The 22940-nt window shown below is 34.1% G+C and overlaps 1 pseudogene; it reads right to left on the minus strand.

The window, feature by feature from the left end:
* Positions 1-2985: 2985 nt before the first annotated feature.
* LOC148781395 (protein DMR6-LIKE OXYGENASE 1-like) lies at positions 2986-9750 on the minus strand (annotated as a pseudogene).
* Between the last annotated feature and the right edge of the window lie 13190 nt (positions 9751-22940).

Consider the following 22940-nt stretch of genomic DNA (forward strand, 5'->3'; position numbering starts at 1 on the left):
TGTTCGTTTTTTTTTCTTTCTCCCTCTATTTTCTTATATTTTGCTTTCCCTTTACCCTTTTTGTTCACAGATTTCCATAGTGATATGATGCAGAAGCGGTTAAAAGTACTCCAGGGAGAAAATAAAACTGGAACAACAACAATAATAACAATAATAATAAGTTGATAGAAAATATCATCTCTCAATTTCTGCAAGGGAATTCTCCCCAAAATGAAGAGACATCTCCCTTTAAATAAATTTTGAACAAAACAAATAACTAAAGAAATAAAAGAACGACAAAAGTTATCTTTCTATCTTTCATGTTTTTCCTCTCCCACCCTATTTTCTCACTCTTCTCCCTATTTTTTTCTCTTTCCTCTTGTTTCTCTCCAATCTCCTAACTTTTAACTCCCCTTTATTTATCTCTCGTTCAAGATTGGCTTTATCCTATCTAAAACCCTCAATTTTTATCTAGATCTCCTTAAATATCGTGTTAACTTCTCTTTCGAAAAGATAATCTCTACTTATACTAAAGACCTATTTTCGAAACCAAAAGCAAATCATGCACCGACCGAACTTATCTCCCCGGGTTGGGAGTAGATCGACCTTGACCTTATAGAACTCAAATATTTTAGAGAACTTCTCAAAAATTGGTGATAGAATGCCTCTGGGAAAGAAAAGAAGCGTATGAGAGAGAGAAGAACCTCAAAGAGGGAAAACCTAGATAGATAAAGTCATTAGAAGAAATCAGAGAGTTCAAAAAAACTTAATTCTTGGAAGAACAATCTAAACATTATTTTTAATAGTGGATCTGATCTTATAATCCAGTGGACGTAGCATAAAGGGTGAACCACGTAAAATCTCGGTGTTAGTGAGATATTTTTATTTTATTTGTTTTATTGCTTGATTTTCCCACTCATAAACACACGCACATCGTTTCAGGTATATTTTGTGTCCCATAAATCTGGGTTCCGCTGCGCACATCCGCATTCATGCAAGAGGACTTGACTCTATGAGCCCAACAATTACGTATGAATCAAATGAAACCAAAGATCGAGGTGCTTTCACAATCAATTTTAAAAATAAGGGGTTTTTTCTAAGGGGTATAGAGCCGAGGCACTGAACAATAAAATTCGAGCCTACAAAAGTAATTTTCTTATGATTATAATAAATTTAAATAATATTTTCAAGAGATTGTTTTTTAGATCCTCTTTTACATATGCTATTTAGCAAATATATAAACAATTTTTATTAAATGATACTCTCAAATTGTTGCTGCAATCTCTATTCTACCTTCCAACAACCTTCCAACATTATATATTTCGGCAAAGGCACACTACCATTGAAAACAGTTGTGTCCAGTATAGGGCTTGAAACCCTTATTTTCACTAAATGCATTCACCATATGGAGCCAGGTAAGCTGTAGAATATTGACAACCATGTCACCAATTGCATCAAACTCATTGTGGTTCAGGATGTTAAGCCCTTGAAATATTCGCTTTGCACATTACTTGAAGTGGTCAAGGACTGTTTTCGCCTTGAGTTCCTGGCTAAAAAACCTGTCAAAGAACTCCCCAAATGTGTAACTCCTGTAAATTGCGGGGCCTTCTTTGCTCACTAATTCATTGGCAGTCCCAATTAATGCATCCTAAGAGAGACCATAAAATGTTGGTATTGAAATTCTAGAGGATGTGGAATTCGTAATTGCATCGGTGTTCCACGATTTTAAACCTCCCGCTGCTGATAACCTAAACCATTCACACCAACACATAAAGCTCTCTATTTTTTGTATGATAAAGCAAATGATAGCATAGAACAGAAAGTGAAACACTGTAAGGGAGATAGAAAACTAAAAGAACTACTGAAGATATTCGAGTCCCCAAACAGCATACGCCTGTGGTGGGGAGGGGGGGGGGAATAATTTTGTAATGTACATCTACTCCCTCAGCTAGGACACATATTTGGTGGGTTTTCTGAACATGAAGCTTTAGAATCAACTTAAGAAGTTAGAATCACTGAATCAACATTAAAACAAATAAAAAATAAAAGAAGTCATATACTCAGTTCTAGTGCATTCGTCAGATGACCTACTCTAGGATTTTTACAAGCTGAATTTTTGGGAACTAGTTAAATATAACAAGATGATTATTTACAAAAGAAAAAAAAATCGAAATATTAGTTTTCTAATATTTCGATCTCACCCTCTAGAAATTGGACGGTTTCTCACACTCTAGGGGCCTAGGTGGGGTTTTATATGAGAAAGTAAGTGGCCAGTATACTTTCGAGGGAGTAGAATATCATTTGGGATTTGAACCAAGGGAATGAATATGCAATATGCTTTTGTGGGTGCGCATAAAATCTTTTTGGAATAATCAATTGCCAAGTAAAAACTATACATAAAATCACATCACCACGACTCTCATATGTCCAATGGAAATAGTTGGAGTGCGTTGTTGTACCGCTCAAAGAAAATCAAAACCCTGAGCCGGAAGAACAGCATACCCCAACCGTCTAGAATTGAAGTCTGACTGTCGAGATGACATATTTGTTTTCCTACAATGGACTCCCAGAAATTGTATCTGAACTCCTAAAAACATGGACTCATTAAGGGCCATTTTTCTATATTGTGGAAATAAAGATGCTTTTCAAATTGGATCCATGAAACACCTCGAGCCTTAATATAACAATTTCTTATCCGGCTCGTCAGGGTGGCTGGGCACCATAACATGACGTCTTAAATTCCAGTTCTAACATGAGTAAGAAATTCATTTCTCATTAAATTACCCCCCAAAAACATCAGAAAACAAATGGCCATAGTTATTATAAACAATGTGAGCCTTGTATTGACATATGCGAATACTTTGTAACTCCTTGTATAAAAATAGCACAATGTGATTAATTCATTTATAAAAAAAATTATAGACATTTAGTTAGTATAAATAAACTGAGCCTGGTATTGACATATGTGAAAACTTGGAAACTGCATGTTTAAAAATAGCGCCATATGATTTGTAATATGGGCTGCATTGAAAGTATCATAAGAAGAGCCCAGTTATTATAAAGGTAAACTAGGCTGCATCATGAGAAGAGCTCTGTATCGTACCTGCAATTGATCGGCTATATTAACCACAAAAGCATTTTTCTCCGGTTTCACGATGATCCATTTTCCATCTTTGAGCACTTGCAATCCTCCACTTCATCTTGCAAAAGAACTGTAAAGCCATTCGGATCGGAATGCCCTGGCAGCCCAAGTGTTAGGTTCGGATCTGGACATGGAGGATAGTAATTTATCAACTGTATTTGATTATGCTTGCCAAATTTCCCATTCAAATAACCAGAATCAAGTCCAAGTCCTTCAGAAAATAGAGCCAAGAGCTTTAGTATCAATGCCCTGATCTCAAGAGCATACTTGCAAGCTACCTCCCTACAAGAAGAGGTCTTCACTATGTTAGTTAAGCTTGAAAACAAATAAAAAAAAAAGAAACAAATATGGAAGAGGGTTTTAGGGGGGAACCAGGCCAATACCGATACTTTGTCCAAATGGATTTGGTCTTGGCCGATTCCCGGTCCAAATCAATGATTTCATATCTGGATAGCTGGGTTTCAAATATATATTGATTATGTGCCACAACCAAATGATGAAAACAAAGAAAAAAAGAAAAAACCTTCAATTGCTATCTCTCTTGAGTTGGGTATAGAAAGTCTCTAGCAACTAGTATGTCCGAATGTCACAACTATTAGTAAAACATAGTTGTAGGGGCCCTTGAATGATAATTAATACTGTCAAACTATTTGATCTGAAACTAACATACCTAGCTCAATATTATTTTATTAGTTGTTTTGTACATACATTGTAACATATAATATTTAATAATTTATTTTTATTTTTTAAACTTTGTTGTATTGTGTTATTTAAGGCTAAAAACACGTGATATTCAGAAAAATTATTTTGAATAAAATAAAGATAGCTTTTAAAAATGATAAACTTATATGTAAAATTTCATATAAGTTTTTCATATAATTTTATAAGAGACATTGTAAAATAATAGATAATCTATTATCAAGATTTACTTTATTGAAATAGTAAATTATTAGTGATAATGATTTGATCCCAACAAGCCTAGAATTTCTACTCGATAAAACCCATCATTAGAATCCATGGAAGCATGCCTGTCGTTTTATAATGGAAGAAAGATTTCGAAGGGAAAAATGGTGTTTAATCAGAAAGAAAAAGGACAATTTCATATAGGCCCCACAAAAATTCAATTTCGTAACAACCCCTCTCCCATTTTTCCTATCGTGCGGCGTTAATTTTTAAAGTATATATGATTCCATCCCCTCCTCATTTCCTCCCCTTACTTTGTTTTCCTTAACGCAATAACTACCCCAAACAAAATAAGCTATTTTTTCCAATCCTCTCTCTCTCTCTTCAGAAAAATTTAAGGAAAACATTGTGGAGAGGGTGATGCATATTTTGTCACCTTTATTGATGATTTTTAAAGAAAAACATAGGTTTCTATGCTGGAAAAGACATCAGACGCTGTTGATTATTCCAAAAAATTTAAGGCGTTGGGAGAAAATCATAAAGGTAAGAACATCAAGTGTCTAAGCACCGATAATGAGGGGGAACTTTATCCTAGTGAATTTAATAATTTTTATACTGAACATGGTATTGCTAGGAGATTGACAGATTGTGAAACACCTCAACAAACTTGTATTGTTGATAAGATTAATCATACCATTATAGAGCGTGCCAGGTGTATATTAAGTGTTTGTCGGCTTAGAGTAGTGTTCTGAGCAGAAACAGTTTGTACAGCTTATTTCCTAATTATTATGTCTCTCAACCCTTTTATTAGCTACAAGAACTAGAAGTGGTTTGGACAGGCAAACCTGTTGATTATTCCTTCCTTCATGTTTTTAGGTGTGTTGCATATTCATTTATTCTAAAGGAGAAAAGAACTAAGTTGGATGCAAAATCCAAAAAGTGTGTTTTTATTAGCTCTTGTGATGGTACAAAGGGTTATAGCTGGTGGGATCCTACTAACTACAAGATTATAGTTAGCTGAGATGTTATCTTTAATGAACATTCCATGCAAAAAAAAAAAGGATAAGCCAGATGCAAAAACTATTGAGATGGAATGTACCCATGAGAACCAGCAAGATAATGGTCAAGACCAAGAACCTAAAATTATCCAAGTGCTTGAAAAATATTTAGGTAGTGTGGAATTGAGAAGATCCGATAGACTTAAGAAGACGCGGACCTCGTCGAATTATGAGATGAGCGAAAGGTAGTTGGTAGCAGGTGGGTCTTCAAGAAAAATAAAACTTCTAATGATACTATTAAAATGTATAGAGCTCGATTGGTTTCGAAAGACTATGCTCAAATATCAGGTATTGTTTTTTATGAGATTTTTCTCTTTTGTTGTACATGCCCACTATTAGAGTTGTTTTAGTGATGATTACTATTCTTGATTTAGAGTTGAAACAATTAGATGTGAAAAGTGCTTTTTTTAATGATGACTTAAAAGAATAAATTTATATGACCCAACCTGAAGGCTTTGTCAAGTAGGTAAAGAGAATTTGTTTGTAGGCTCAAGAAATCATTGTATGGGTCGAAACAGACATCGAGATGTTGGTACAAATGATTTGACACTTTCATATTGAGCTTGAATTTTTACAGATGTGAAGCCGACCATTGTACATATTTTCGTGGATGTAGTGATGGAATCGTTACTACCTTGTTATTATAAGTCGATGACATGATTATTGTAGAGCTAAACAAAGAGAATATGGAAACACTTAAAGCTCAGTTGACTAGAGAATTTGATATAAATGATTTGAGAGTCATTAATCGAATTCCTAGGATGCGGCTAATAAAGGCAGGAAAATATGGTTAACCAGAAGAGTTATGTGGAGAGGGTTCTGTAGGGTTTCGATATGCAAATGCCAAACAATTTAATACCTCATTCTTATGCATATGAATTTTCTTTTGAAACACTGTCCTAGCACCAAAGTAGAGACGACACAGATGTCTTGAGTACCAAATACATCAGCAGTAGGGAGGCTCATGTTTGTTATCGCTACCATCATATTTGACATAACACAAGCAGTGGGAGTTGTGAGCAGCTACAAGGTAAATCCTGATCCTTATCACTGGACTGTTGTGAAGTGGATCCATCGGTATTTTAAGGGAATTTGCAAGGCTGGTAGTTGTTGCAATAGAAAGGATTTAAAAGTCACTGATTGTGTTGATGCAGATTTTGTAGGGAACTTCGATATACCAGATATGGTTTTTTTTTGGGAGGTGGTGCAGTTAGTTGGTTATCATTGTTGCAATATATGGTGACTTCGTATTCAAAAGTGGCTTGAGAGAGCATGTAATCCCTTGTATTCTACATGCCTGCATAATATTTTTCTGATTAGCGAAAGAGAACTTTGATATCTTGTATATATACGAAACTTGTCAAACCACGTAAATCTTTTCGTCACTATCTTTTCTCTCCTTGTAATGTTTTTTCTTTCCTTCATGTAGAGGCCCAAATGCCCACTTACTTACCCTTCTTTAAATTAATAAAACTAAAACAAGACCATATACCGTATGACCAAACAATTTCTTGCCAAAAATATAAAGAAATGTAAACAATGATACTATTTACTTTTGATACAAAGATGTGAGATTTGAGATCAAGTAGTTGAGGGTATGTCATTGTTTGGGCACAAAGTCGATAATAATATTTTTTGAGTGTTACGACACAATTTCATCTCTTGAATTTTACATCCAATAATTGTGACCCCTTGGTATAAAAAATAAATGATCTCACAGTATACAAACCTTAAACATAATCACGGTCCAACCGATGCGGTAGGGGGATGCCGAGGGGGTGGATGACATTGTACCAAGCCACCTAGCCATGCTGGGTCTACTTACTTTCATCTGCGCCTAAGAACTAATTGGACGGTGATGACACTTATAATCATGGATTTTCCATCATCCTACAGATTATAGTTAGGGAAAGTATAGAATGAGACCTTTTATCTTTGATACAAGGTGGTCACATTAATCTTGACCATTGGATGTGAAATTGGGTGGTTGAAATTATTCCATTGACCAACCTCTAACTTCAAAAGGAATTTTTTCGAATTTTTAACACATCCAAGCTATCAAATTTCACATCGAACCGTAAATGATCTCATTGTATAGTATCCATGTTAGTTATATCATGATGGAGTTTACACCATCATACGAATCATAGCTATATTATGCCAAATACAAGCACACCATGCAACCTATAGCTTTCAAAACTACTAGGACCATCGGGTTGTCTTCACCTCTATAGAACCATACACTAATTTGGACTTTTCTATCTCTCTAGGACTATAGAAAAAAAAAATTTCCTCTCTCTAGGGCGAGACCATATTGTTGGGCCACATTTTAGCCATCAAATCTTGACCACTATTAGGGCTTATCTCTCTAGGGCAAGAGCATAGGATTGATTGACATCTGAGCTGTCAAATTTTGATCCAAGCTGAAGGGGAATTTAGAAAAGGATGAAGTTTCAATAAGGCTTAAGCTTTATGAAAGTAAAATAAAGTCTTATCTCAAATCCTCATACATCTAGGTAACAAAAATCTCCATAATGCCTCAAATCAATTTCCAACACCGACATTCAAATTTGAAATTCATAAAATAGCACAGATCATGTGGATGTATATGCTTATTTTTGGGACAAAAATGGATGGTCTAGATAATTTGTTAATATACACTATTTTTAGAACTTGAAATCGTTTTTTTTTTTTCCACAACCGTAATGTTCAAGCTCAGATTGTCTATGTAAAGGTTTTTCAATGCTTGAATTGTAATTTTCGATGAGTTCTATGGTGAAGCTTTACATATTTTCATAGGGCTGCACTACTATTAAACAATTTTCCTGTAGAAAAAAAGTATTCCAAGTGCAAATTGTTTAGGGAAAACTATAGGAAAGACCATAGATACCCCCATATCGAACTTTCTAGATATTCCCTAGTATTTTTTATTTTTTATACCACACTAATGATTTGAATTTATTTTGTACTACTCCCTGAACAAAGGGTGACTTTTTTGGACCAAAATATCTTCGTTTTAATCCACGTTTTCCACTCCAACTCTCTCTAACCTAATTTGACAGAAAATGTGCCAAAACGACTGAATTTCGTTATAAATCAGTCTGACGTATTTTGTGCCAAACTAGTAGAATCTCAATATCCGAAGCCGGTCTGGTACATTTTATGCAGAAGCAGCACATTGTCAAAAGCCAATTCAACATATTTTTGTGCCAAAAATTACCATTTTGAAGATAAAAATTCAGTCCGACATATTTTTGTGCCTAACATATTGGGCTTCAAACATGGATTAAAATAGGGGTATTTTTGTCCTAAATGACCCTACTTTATGATTTAGTGGGGTAGTTGCACAAATAAAAAATTTTGGGGTTAGGGAATAATTCAAAAAGTTTTGGGGGATTACATGCTTACAAAGTAGGGTCATAATTTTTCAAAAATAATAGGCACCTCCAAATTTTACTTTCGAGGCATTCCCCGGATACAATTCTGACACAACATGTGTCGGACTAGCTTATGTTGAAATTGCGCAGGCCCTGAATAGGCCTAGAAAGAAAAAGCGGGAAACAAGGGTTAAACTGAGGATATTGTAGTCCAAATGAAGTTACAATTTTTGCTTTAGATGGGCATAAAAAAGACAACGTTGGGATTAATAGTGTGATAACAAAATTTTTTTTTTTTTTTGGGTGGCGGGGTGGGTTATGGGGGATATCCCTAGAAATTCTAATTTGGTACATTTATCTAACATCTCAGTTAGGTATTTGATTTATTTTTATTGATATCCCTAGAAATTCTAATTTGGTGGGTAACTATAATTTTCCCCATTATATAACATCTCATTTAGGTATTTGATTTTATTTTTATGAAAGTAACATGGAAATATTTTTATAAGGTGCACGTTAGGGACCTATTGTGAAAGATTTTTCTAGCTCCCAGTCGATCATTTCAACCTCCACATGTACCAATATAAAAAATTTAACTTCTAAAAATTGTATATCTGTTACATATTATCTAGATTATCTAATTTTAAGAGTTTTAAGTATTTATAGATATGCTCGATCGCTCTATTATTGAAACTTTAGCTTTCATAGTGTTGCAGCCACAGTATGAAGGAATATAGGCATACATGACTTAAATTTGTTGATCTTATCAATAAATCAAATAAAATTTTAAAAAGTTATTCTTAAGAAAAAAACTCTCAATCACTCACAGCTGTAGGATGTAAAATAATTTCATTTGAAATCACCATTTAGTGTCGAAAATTAGAAAAATATATAAAAAAGCTATTTACTTTTAATACAAGGAGGTCACAACCATACTTATCTGTCATAATTAGCATCTATTTACTATTAGCAATTGTGATCTCTTTGTAACTAAGATAAATGGTCTCATAGTACACAATCTTTACAAATTTAAACATAAATACCTGTAATTTTCTGGTTTTTGGGGCAATGAGTCGATGTAATCCTCTAATGGATGGCAAGGATGCCTCAAAAAATCTCTCCATAACTGAACCTTGCTTTTAAAGTTAAAACTTGTGCAAACTCTAACTTGTGTTTTGGGATCCTCAGAGTAAACGTTTGCTCTCTCTTCATTGGGCATCTCAAAAAACTCTGTGGCAACACCCTGTATGTCTTGAATAACATCTTTTGGAACCCCATGATTAATGATCATGTCCAATACATTTAACAAGAAGAGCAATATTAACTAATTGTAGGGGAGAGAGAGAACAAGCAGGCAGGTTAAAATATTGATGACCAGTGTTACAAATCACCACCCGACAATGGACCCGAGCCATGGGCCGGGTCTGGGTCACCTGGAACCAGTCTGGGTAAGCGGTCCTAACCAAGCAGATCTAGGCCAAGCTAAAATGGGTTAAAATTTTTAGATAAACTCAAAAAAAACGATAAATATGTTTAAATTTTAATAAAAACAAAATACAAAAAATAGTAAAAAATAGATAGGGGTATTTTAAAAAAGAAAAAGTTTATATAGAGCCAAGGCTCTAAACAATCAAATTAGCGCACACTTCAAAACATTCACTAAAAGAGGTTGTTTTGATGCCCAAATATAATCAAATTGATCATCTCGACATCAAGATGCATAGACAGCAGAAAAAAAAAATGGATTTCAAGTAATAGAAATAGGGCATCTTATAATGCACTTTTGGACCGTCAATTTTATGGATTTCATGATTTTGAAGAAAAAAGGGATGGATGAAGTTCATGAAAATTTAGAGTTTTTTTTTTTTTTGGATGAAAATTAAAATATATTTCTGATAATTTCCCCTTTTCCTTTTGAGTTCCTCACTTGACCACCCTAATCGGCCAAAACTAGCCACAATCAGCTGCCGGTTCCAGGCAATCCGTACCTTTTTGTTATGGAAGAAATGTGTCACGCCCCGAAGAATTTACAATACTGATATTCCTAAGATGTGACAGTTAAAACATATATACATCTCTTTTTAGGACAAATTTACAATGGCGAATTCTTACAAAGTAACAAAAGAAAGTTAAGCACAACTACAATATCTTCCAGAGTTGATCCTGACGAGCACCCAAAATGAAACTGCAGTTATCCTGAAAAAAATGTTTACCATAATTTGATGAGTTTGGCTACTCAGTAAGTGATCATCATAATCCTACAAATAATCATGGTTGAAAGATAACAATATTTTCAAAAAGGAGATCTATTAATAGAAATGCATCAACAGTTTCACTTTCAAAAATTCATAATTAAGTATAATTTGAATAATTGAAATGTGCATAACATTTTAACCTCAGTGCATAATTCAAAAGATTTCACAAACTACCCTACTAGCGTCCCAAGTAGGTCACATATATACCCCATCAGCATCTTGATGGGTCCACTTAATCCCTATCAGCGACCCAGATAGGTCCACTTAATCCCTACAGGTCCACTTATACCTCACCGGCGTACCGGATGATTCCACTTAATCCCTACCGACGTACCGGATAGGTCCACTTATACCTCATCTGCGAATCGGATGAGTCCACTTGCATACTTAAAGTATTTCTAAATCTCTTTAAATATTCGAAAGCAACAGTATCATGTACTCAACATATCACTGAAATTATTAATATAAATTTCACTGAAACCATTAATAACAGTCACTTTCAATAACATTTCAAAAATAATCAGTCAAATATTTTGGGCTCAAATTTAGAAAGGTAGCAATTCGTAAAGACATTTTAGCATAATTGCCAATCTAATATGTATAGAAAAACTCTTATAGAAATTCAAGAATATGAAATTATCACAATTTATGGGATGTCAATTTGCAAATAAACATTTCACAGACAATGCTATAATCCAATGCAAAAATATCAGTTTTCAAATAATAAGGCAGTCATTTGCACATGAATTTTACAATGTCTAAATATTCAAAAACAGTAGAAAGAAATCTCACAATTTTACTAAAAGCAGAAATATCATATTTATTTCTAATAATTTTACAGTATTTAAAATTCTCTAACAATAGATAACAATAGACAAGAAAAATAAATAAATTTATTTTTAAGAATTTATAGCATTTAAAATTTCTAACATAGATAAAATATCACAATTTTATTAAAAAGATTATTTTTCAAAATAATGAGATAGCTTGCGCATAAAATTTATCGCGCCTAAAATTCATGATAATATGCAGAAGTAATTATTTAATTTCATTTTTAAAAAGATCGGATTATTTTTCAAGATAATGAAGTCATTTACCTAAAATATTTGAGAGGGAGCTTCGCTTAAAAATTCGGCTTGAGAGAGGAGCTCACTGTGTTTCGACTAGAGAGAGAAATATCTCAAAAGTTTTCTAGGGTGCGAGTCCTCACCTCTCGTATTTAAATTCGTAAGACATATTATTATATTATCTTATTAAGCTCCACCTCATACATGAGGTGTGACAATACTATTAAACGAGAAACCTTTAAGGCCCACGTAAACTAAAGGACGTGGTAAAGGAAAGGAAAAAGTTAACAAAAGTGGTGATGGTCCCTAAGGACCATAATACTTATATGGACCATCACACTATAAAGAATTCTTTTTTTTTTTTGTTTTTTTTTTTTGAAAGTTTAGGATTGTTACATTTTTCCCCCCTTAAAAAAATTTAGTCTTCTAAATTTGTGTACCTGATTACTGAAAAAGATAGGGATTTTTTTCTCGGATATCATCTTCTCATTCCCAAGTCGACTCCTCTCTTGAATGGTACTGTCATAATATACGGACCAAAGAAATCTTCTTGTTGCGCAACACTTGTACCCTTCTATCCAATATCAAAATTGGCTGCTCAATGAAAGATAGATCCTTTCTGATCGGTAAAGGTTCATATTTCGAGATATGGGATGGGTCGGGCTGATATTTTCGTAGTGATGATGCATGGAAGACATTGTGGACGTTTGCCAATTCAGGTGGTAAGGCAAGTCTATAAGCAACACCTCCGATTCATTCCAGGATTGCAAATAGTTCTATATAACGTGGGCTCAGCTTTCTTTTCTTGCCGAATCTCATAATGCCTTTTATTGGTGAGATCTTTAGGAAAACTCGATCACCTTCCTCAAATTCAAGATCTCTCCGTTGGTTATTGGCAGAACTCTTTTGTCGACTTTGAGCTGTCTTGAGCCTTTCTCGAATTAATGTTATATTATCTGTGGTTACCTGGACAATTTTTAGCCCCAAAAGCTTTCTTTCACCAACCTCGTACCAACAGATGGGTGACCTGCATTTCCTTCCATACAGGGCTTCATATGGTGCCATCTGAATACTGACTTGGAAGCTGCTATTATAAGCAAACTCAATCAGGGGTAAATGGTCATCCCAGCTTCTTGTAAAGTCAATGACACAGGCCCTCAGCATATCTTTCAAGGTTTGGATGGTCTTCTCTGATTGTCCATCAGTTTGGGGGTGAAAGGCAGTGCTAAAGGTAAGTCTCGTCCCCATGGCTGAATGTAGCCTAGCCCAAATTTAAAAGTAAATCGAGTATCCCTGTCTAATACAATACTGACCGGAACTCCATGCAACCACACTATTTCCTTAATGTACATTTGGGCCAGTCGATCCAAAGTGTACGTCGTGCAAATCGGTAGAAAATGGGCAGCTTTGGTCAGCCGGTCCACAATGACCTAAATGTTATCATGTCCTGAATTTATTCTAGGCAAGCTAGAGATAAAATCCATAGAGATGTGCTCGCACTTCCACTCTGGCACGGGTAAAAGCTGCAATAACCTAACAGGCCTTTGAAGCTCAGCTTTTACTTGCTGGCATGTTAGGCACTTTGACACAAATAGTGCTACCTCTTTCTTCATATTATTCCACCAAAAGGTTTTCGTCAGGTCCTGATACATTTTAATACTTTCGGGATGTATCGTATAATGAAAGTGATGTGCTTCTTCCAATATAACTTTCTTCACACTCTCATCATTTGAGACACAAACCCAACCTTTGAATCTTAGCAAATCCTCACTGCATATTGAGAATTCTTCTCTCTTTCTCAGCTTCACCTCTTCTACAATTGTTATAAGCTGAGGGTCTTTCTTTTGTGCCGATCGAATCTGTTGGATTAATTGGGGTTTTACCTTAATGTTGGCAATCATACTTACCACACCATTAATAGACGGAGTCGGATGACAATCCACTATTTTCTCTAACAATCTCATTTCTTAGATCATTATATGAGCTAAGACTCCCGTAGATTTTTTCATTAAAGCAACGGCCATAACGTTAGCTTTTCATGAATGATAATGGATTGTACAATCATAATCTTTTAAGAAATCCATCCATCTTATCTGCCGCATATTTAAATCTTTCTGAGAGAAGAGGTATTTCAAGCTCTTATAATCCGTGTATATTTCGAATTTCTCACCATATAGATAATGCCTCCACCTTTTCAAAGCGAATACTATTGCAGCCAGCCCCAAGTCATGAATTGGATATTTTTTCTCATATTCATTCAGCTGTTTGGATGCATATGCCACTACTTTCCCATATTGCATTAATACACAGCCCAAGCCTTTATGTGAAGCATCACTATACATCACAAATCCCTCACTCCCCTCAAGAATAGTTAAAATAGGTGCTGACGTTAATCAAACTTTAAGCTCTTGAAACGCCTCCTCACATTCACTTGTCCACTCAAATTTGACATTTTTCTGTGTCAATCGAGTCAATGGGGCTGCGATTCGAGAAAATCCTTCTACAGATTTTCTGTAATATCCTGCCAATCCCAAAAAGCTTCGAACTTCAATCACATTACTTGGTTGTTTCCAATTAACAACGGCTTCAACCTTTGAAGGATCAACTGATAGACCTTCCTTTGATATGACATGTCCTAAAAATGTCACTTGTTCAAGCCAAAATTCACATTTACTAAGTTTGGCATATAATTTCTTTTCTCTTAATATTTGCAATACCATTCTTACATGCTGCTCATGTTCCTTCTGATTCTTAAAATAAATTAAAATATCATCTATGAATACAACAATAAATTTATCCAAAAAGGGCTTAAAGACCTGATTCATCAAATCCATAAATGCAACCGGTGCATTAGTTAATCCAAAAGGCATAACTAAAAATTCATAATGGCCATACCTTGTTTTGAAAACTGTCTTGGGAACATCTTCACTTTTAATCTTAAGTTGATGGTATTCAGATCTAATATCAATTTTTTAAAACACTTGTAATCCTTATAATTGATCAAATAAATCATCAATTCTAGGTAATGGATACTTATTTTTCACTGTCACTTGGTTCAACTGTGTATAATCGATACATAATCTCGTGGTCCCATCTTTCTTTTTAATAAACAATACCAGAGCACGCCAAGGTGACACATTAGGACTGATAAAACCTTTATCTAATAATTCTTCCAATTGTTGTTTAAGTTCCTTAAGTTCTGCAGGTGCCATTCTGTAAGGTGCCTTAGAAATTGGGGCTACCCCTGGCAATAATTCAATAGAGAATTCAATTTCCCTGTCAGGCGTTAATCCTAGCAATTCTTCAGGGAAACCGTCGGGAAATTCGCGGATAACCGGAGTGGTATCCAAATTTATCTTTTCATTCCTATCTTCTTTGATATAGGCAAGAAAGCCTGGACACCCTTTTCGAATGAGGCAATTAGCTCGAATACAGGAGATTAAATATGATGGGGAAGTAAAATAGTGGTTGATCTGGAATACTAAACGTAACCATTTTCTTATAACAATTAATACTTGCATGGTATACAGAGAGTCAATCCATGCCTAAGATTACATCAAAATCTTGAATTTCTAGGAGTATTAAATCAACCAACAGTTCATTTTCTTCTATCTTTATTACACAAGATTTGTACACTATATTGGTGTCACTTGAATTTCCCATCGGTGTGGCTACCTCTATAATGTATTCTAATTGTTCTAGTTCTACCTTTAAGTGGCATGCAAAGTGTGGTGACACAAATGAATTAGTAGATCCAGCATCAATCAAAACATGAGCTACTTTTTGGAAGATAATAAGAGTACCTTGGATCACTGATTTTGAGGCCTGAGTGTCTTGCTGGGTGATCGCAAATACTCTTCCCTTCATCTGAGGCTTTTGAGCTATCTCTCCTTGCTTTGGAAGCTGTTGCATCTGTAAGCTAGGACATTCTCTAATTTGGTGCCCCAATTTTTCACATTTAAAACAGGCTCCAATATTCCAATAACAAGGGCTCGATCCATGCTTTTTCCCACATTTTTTACATGGTTCTATTGGGCTTTGAAGTGGCAAGGGCTTTGGCTTCTTGTTTGCCCTTACAAACTGTTGTCGATTAGATGGTGTGGATCTAACCTGACTATTCTGATTTTTCATCTTTTGATAATCTTCGAAATCTTTTTCGACAATTTGGGCTCGATCCACTATTTCAGCATAAGTTCTCAAGTTTAAGACTGATATTCGGCTTCTAATAGCTAGCCTGAGACCCCTTTCAAATTTTTTCACCTTTCTTGCCTCATTGTTAATCATATGTGATGCGAACCTGGCCAATTCAGTAAACTTAGCATCGTACTGTGCTACTGCCTGGTTTCCTTGGATTAATTCCAAAAATTCCATTAGTTTTTTGTCTCGAATAAAATCTGGAAAATACTTTTCATTAAATGCCTCTAAAAATACTTCCCAAGTCAAGGGTTTATTTTCTTTGACCAATACTCCTTTTGCCATTCGCCATCAATGTTGTGCTTCACCTTTTAACATAAAAACTGCCAAGGCCACCTTCTTATCATCAGGATATTCCATTACCTCGAATATTTTCTCCAATTGCATAATCCATCCCGCGGCTTCAAGTGGGTTTACAGCACCCTTAAAAGAAGGTGGGTTCAATTTCTTAAATTGTTCGATATTACTCCCACCATTTCCCGTAACTGACTGCCTGGGTGAATTGTTGTTTTCCATCTGATGTTTCATTAGAGCAACCATATTTTCTAAGGCTTTGTGAATTCCTTCCATATTAGCTTCAACTATTCTGGATCATGACTTAGTCTCAGTCTGTATACGTAATAAATGTGATTTTAAGTACATTCTTTTTAAATTTCCTAAGAATCTTAAACCTTTTCCTCTGATACCATAAATGTCACACCCCAAGAATTTACAATATTGGATTTCCTGAGATGTGACAGTCAAAACATATATACATCTCTTTTTAGAACAAATTTACAATAGCAAATTCTTACAAAGTAACAAAAGAAAGTTTTAGCACAACTACAATATCTTCCAGAGTTGTTCCTGACGAGCACTCAAAATGAAACTGCAGTTATCCTGAAAAAAATGTTTACCATAATTTGATGAGTTTGGCTACTCAGTAAGTGATCATCATAATCCTAAAAATAATCATGGTTGAAAGATATCAATATTTTCAAAAAAGAGATCTATGATCAGAAATTAATCAACAGTTTCACTTTCAAAAATGCATAATTAAATATAATTTGAATAATTGAAATGCGTATAACATTTTAGCCTCAGTGCATAATTCAAAAGATTTCACAAAATACCCTAATGGCGTCCCAAGTATATCACATATATACCCCATCAACGTCCTGATGGGTCCACTTAATCCCTATCGACGTCCCAGATAGGTCTACTTAATCCCTACAGGTCCACTTATACCTCACCGACGTACCGGATGAGTCCACTTAATTCCTATCGGCATATCGGATAGGTCCACTTATACCTCATTGGCAAATCGGATGAGTCCACTTGCATACTTAAATTATTTCTAAATCTCTTTAAACATTCGAAAGCAACAATATCATGTACTCAATATATCACTGAAATTATTAATATAAATTTCACTGAAACCATTAATAACAGTCACTTTCAATAACATTTCAAAAATAACCAGTCAAATATTTTGGGCTCAAATTTAGAAAGGTTGCAATTCGTCAAGACATTGTAGCACAATTGCCAGTCTAATATGTATAGAAAAACTCTTATAGAAATTCAAGAATACGGAATTATCACAATTTATGGGATGTCAATTTACAAATAAACATTTCACAGACAATGTTATAATCCAATGCAAAAATATCAGTTTTCAAATAATAAGACAGTCATTTGCACATGAATTTTACAATGTCTAAATATTCAAAAACAGTAGAAAGAAATCTCACAATTTTACTAAAAGCATAAATATCACATTTATTTCTAATAATTTTACAGTATCTAAAATTCTCTAACAATAGACAAGAAAAATAAATAAATTTATTTTTAAGAATTTATAGCATTTGAAAATTTCTAACATAGATAAAATATCACAATTTTATTAAAAAGATTATTTTTCAAAATAATGAGGTTGCTTGCGCATAAAATTTATCGCGCCTAAAATTCATGGTAATAAGCAGAAGTAATTATTTCATTTCATTTTTAAAAAGAACGGATTATTTTTCAAGATAATGAAATCACTTACCTAAAATATTTGAAAGGAAGCTTCCGATAAAAATTCGGCTTGAGAGAGGAGCACACTGTGTTTCGACTAGAGAGAGAAAGATCTTAAAAGTTTTCTAGGGTGGAAGTCCTCACCTCTCGTATTTAAATTCGTAGGACATATTATTATATTATCTTATTAAGCTCCACCTCATACATGAGGTGTGACAATACTATTAAAAGTGAAACCTTTAAGGTCCACGTCAACTAAAGGACGTGGTAAAGGAAAGGAAAAAGTTAACAAAAGTGGTGATGGTCCCTAAGGACCATAATACTTACATGGACCATCACACTATAAAGATTTATTTATTTTTATTTATTTTTATTTATTTTTATTTTTAATTTTTTTTTTGAAAATTTAGGCATGTTACAAAAGGAGAGAGAGAGAGAGAGATGACCTGAAGAAATCTCTATTCTTCAGAGGCTTTAAAGATCTGTCGGATAATATATTGTCGACCTAAACCATCAAAAACACAACTGAGATCGATTACAGGAATGGATTCAGAAAGGGATTCATCGGAAGAGAACTTGGGTCGTTCTTCAAGAGAAAAGAGTGTCAAATATTTGGAGTTGACACCATTGCTTATGAGTTTCTCTAATCCTTTAGCAACCTCAGCCATGGCTGCTGATGAGAGACAAAATGTACCCACTTTTCGTTGTACAACGTCCACTTTTGTGAGCCAACTCAAGAGTCTAATACCTTTGTCTATTATTTGGTATTCTATCATCACCATCCATTTAAATGTAATTTTTTTTTCTAAAAAAATACGTTTAATCATTTTTATTTAGTTATGTTTAAAAAAAAAAAAATCTAAACCCCAAAATTCAAACAAATATTTTAAATCAAATAAAAAATAAAATATAAACTTAACTTTTAGCCAATAGAAACAGTATTGTGAAATCTAAATTTAACTTTTCTCCCTCCATTTTCCTATAGTGTGCATTTTCTTTTACCTTTTTTGCCCATGGATATCTATAGTGATATTATTTCCAAATAAGGCGAGATACATTGACACAAGTAGGCTTTGACCGTAGCCTCCTTGTTCTACTCATGTGATAAAGACAAAGTTTTGGTGAGTCAACGAACTAATCAAAACATGTGTCTCCTCATTTATGAGACATCCATCGTTGATGTACCTCCTCAAAACAGGTAATGCAGACTCACTAAATGTACTTTTTATAAGACTATAATAAAGTAATAGTTTCCATATTATCTCATAATTTTGATTCGTTATTAGCAATTTTGCTTCTTCATAGTTGGCAGTAATTCTCTAAAGTTATTTTTACATTTATTTAGTTATAGGTAGGCCTTATGTATGTTTAAACAAATTATCCATCATAGCAATTAAGTACTGGTGTTTTTTTTCGTTTTTTTTGCTGGTTGTTCTATTTAAAATGGGAAAATATCTTCATACCTCCCATTTTTAAGTTTTATATATCAGTCGACCGAAGTTTTCAAAACATATCTTCGGTTATAAAAATTATAAGTTTTATATCTTTTAACCCCCTAAGCTATGTTTATTCCTTTCAAACCTATTTTTTTAAATATATGAAAGAAATCCTTTCTAAACATCATCATTTCCCTTTTCACGTAATTTTCTCCTAAATCTCTCTCTCTACCTATTTTCCCATTCAATCTCCCCTTCCCCGCGTCTCTCACTCTCTCTCTCTCCCCCTTAGAGAGACAAAGAGGGTGAATGTTAAAGAGAGAAATTTGGGGGGAATATATCACGTAAAGAGATGAAGGATTTAGAATGAGCATATCTTTTTTATATTTGTTAGTGCTAAAAAATAGTTAAAAGTGGATAAAGTTAATCAAGAGGTTTTGAGATATATTTTGAATCATTAGGTCTATTAAGATATGAAAGCCAAAAATAGAGGGAACGAGGATATTTCCCCTTTAAAAATTATTTCTAGCAAACTTGAAATGATATATGGAAGAGCATTAGCATTATTAACGGATGTTATATATTCACTAGAATATTTTTATAAATTGCCCCATTCCTCATTTTATTTTAAGGGAAGAGAGTGATAGATGGGGGAAGCCTATAAATGATCCTAAGTGAAGAGAACATGCAAGACTAAGCCTACAAAACACCCTTTTTGGAGAGCACATGCAGGGTAGGTTGACCCAGGGTTTTTAAAAAGGACATAGTTTTGGTGAGCCACCGGCTCACACAAATAGGTGTCTCCTTATGCCTTAGGCATCCATATTAAAGATGGATGTCAAAAAATATAATTTCACTATATCAAAATGGAAGGTGGAAACCATAATTTTTTATTTTCAAAAATAAAATATTCTATATACGTAAACCACAATAGTAGAGATTATTAAATCTTAAATGTTTGGATATTTTAAGAGGGATTGTAGGGTTATTAGGACCCTGTAGTATGCGTAACCAGGAATCTCAAATACCAAGATCCCACCCAAGATCGTGTATATAGAAGGCTAAATCTGAAGTAGACAAATACAACTACAAATCAAGTGCAAAAAATAAAATAATAATAATAAACCATACCACCACAACACATGATTTACGTGGTTCACCCCATAAGGCTATATTCACAGTTTTGGCAAGTAGAAATCCAATATTACAATGACGATTATAGTTTTTGGGTACAAAAGATATACCTATTTCTAAACTTCAGTAAGAACCTTATTGATCTTCCCTTCTAAACCCGCTCTCCCGACAGAGTAACACCAATGATCAACATCTTTTTCTCCTACCGCTATGCTGCTATCGAAAGGAGCAACTTGAGAGCAATCGAGAGACTTTCTCTCTTTTTCTCTCTCTCTTGGAAACCTATCTCCATATTGGAGATTCCTTCCCATAACCCCTAGGAGGTGACCCTCAAAAGGATGAGTATTATGTCTTCCTTTGGTCCTCTTTTAAAGAGATCACTTAGGCTTTATTTTATTCCTCAAAGAAGCCCCCATTTTCTTTTCTCATATTACTCTCAATTTTTCGAATAAAATATAGGTATAGTGACTATGACTATCAACAAATCTAATAATCTCCACTTTGATCGTAAAATCACCAAATTCATCTTGCCAACTTTCATTTAATAGATTTCTTAATTTCTTATCGCTTGCTTCCATTGTGGAATTTTCTAAAACACTTTGCATCCGTATTTCTCCACCTCAAACCATGTATCCATCACACTTCATTATTCATATTTTTCTTAATATAAGTCTTAGCCCCGTACACACCTTGTCCTCTGATACCAATTGTAAGGTTACCAGGAACCCTAGCTTGCAAAACCGAGAATCTCAGATACCGGGATCCTACCCAAGATCGTATACATAATGGCCAAACCCAACATGACCTCATATTTACCGGTTAGTCGGCTGAGTCACCAAACACTTTTCCTTTAAAGAATGCCAATCTGGATTGGATCGTTTGATCGAATTAAAAATTTTTGAGACACAATGACTAATTCACACATTGTTGTTCTAAAATCGTGTACATCAAATTGGGACTGTTTTTTTTTTTAATTTCTTTAATTTTGACACACCACTCGTTACAAGATGGTCAATTAAGCTTTAAGTCACCTACTTGATAGGGCACTTTTATACCTTGCATCCTATTAACTTTCATTATTCCCTCATGTTGGACTAACTCTTGGAGGAGTGTGCATATCAGAAGTGTGCATCCAATTAACTTTCATTATTCCCTAACGTTAAAATAGAGGCCTTTTATCCAAATGATAGTGGAGGAGTCTGCATATCAGGAGCAGTTGTGGTGTCAAGTCTCAGTTGTAAAGTATGGCAACGATAGGCATGAGCCATTTCTTCCACTAAACAGATAGTTGCCAAAGATGTGAGATGAATGGTTGGTAGGGGAAATGAGACTTCCTTTTCCCATTTTAAATAGGTCGGAGATAGGCCATTGAAATGTATGGCTATGAAGAAAAAAAATCATCGAATTGATCATCTCGACATCGAGATGTATGATATGAAGAAAAAAAAAAAAACGATTTTGAGTACCAAAACAAGTGCATCTTGCAACACATTGTCTAGATTGTTCATTTTTAAGATTTCCATATGTTTATAGATCTACATGATTTTAACTATTTTTTAAGTTTAAAATTTTATATTTAAAGAAAAAAATAGACTTTAAATAATCCAAAGTATTTTTTACATCAAAAATACATGTTATCATAAAATTTGGAGGTGCGCCTTGATTCGATTCTTTAAGTTTGCAACCTTATACAAACCCCCAAAATAAAATTAATTTTGAGCCACTAGATTTCAACATTGTGAAATCTCTTATAATGGAATGGTGCTTGCATACCCTTCCACCCGTCCACGATATTTTTGTTCTTTTTTCTTTCTTTCTCCCTCTATTTTCTTATATTTTGCATTTTCTTTACCCTTTTTGTTCACCGATATCCTTAGTGATATGATGCAGAAGCGGGTATAAGTACTCCATGGAGAAAATAAAACTGATACAATAACAAAAATAATAATAATATAGTTGATAGAATACACCATCTCTCAATTTTTGTAAGGGAATTCACCGCAAAATGAAGAGACATCTCCTTTTAAATAAACTTTGAACAAAAGAAATAATTAAAGAAATAAAAGAACGATAAAAGTTATCTCTCTCTTCCATGTTTTTCCTCTCCTACCCTATTTTCTAACTCTTTATCTCCCTATTTTTTTCTCTTTCCTCCTGTTTCTCTCTAATCTCCTAACTTTTAACTCCCCTTTATTTATCTCTCTTTCATGATTGGCTTTATCCAATCCAAAACCCTAAATTTTTATCTAGATCTCTTTAAATCTCGTGTTAGCTTCTCTTTCATAAGGATAATTAAAGAAAATCTCTACTTATACTAAAGACCTATTTCCTAAACCAAAAGCAAATCATGCACCGACCTAACTTATCTCTCCGGGTTGGGAGTAGATCGACCTTGAGCTT

Source organism: Amborella trichopoda, chromosome 7 (genome assembly GCF_054954075.1).
Source record: "Amborella trichopoda isolate Santa Cruz 75 chromosome 7, AtrichopodaSantaCruz75HAP2 v2.0, whole genome shotgun sequence".
NCBI classification, from domain to species: Eukaryota; Viridiplantae; Streptophyta; class Magnoliopsida; order Amborellales; family Amborellaceae; genus Amborella; species Amborella trichopoda.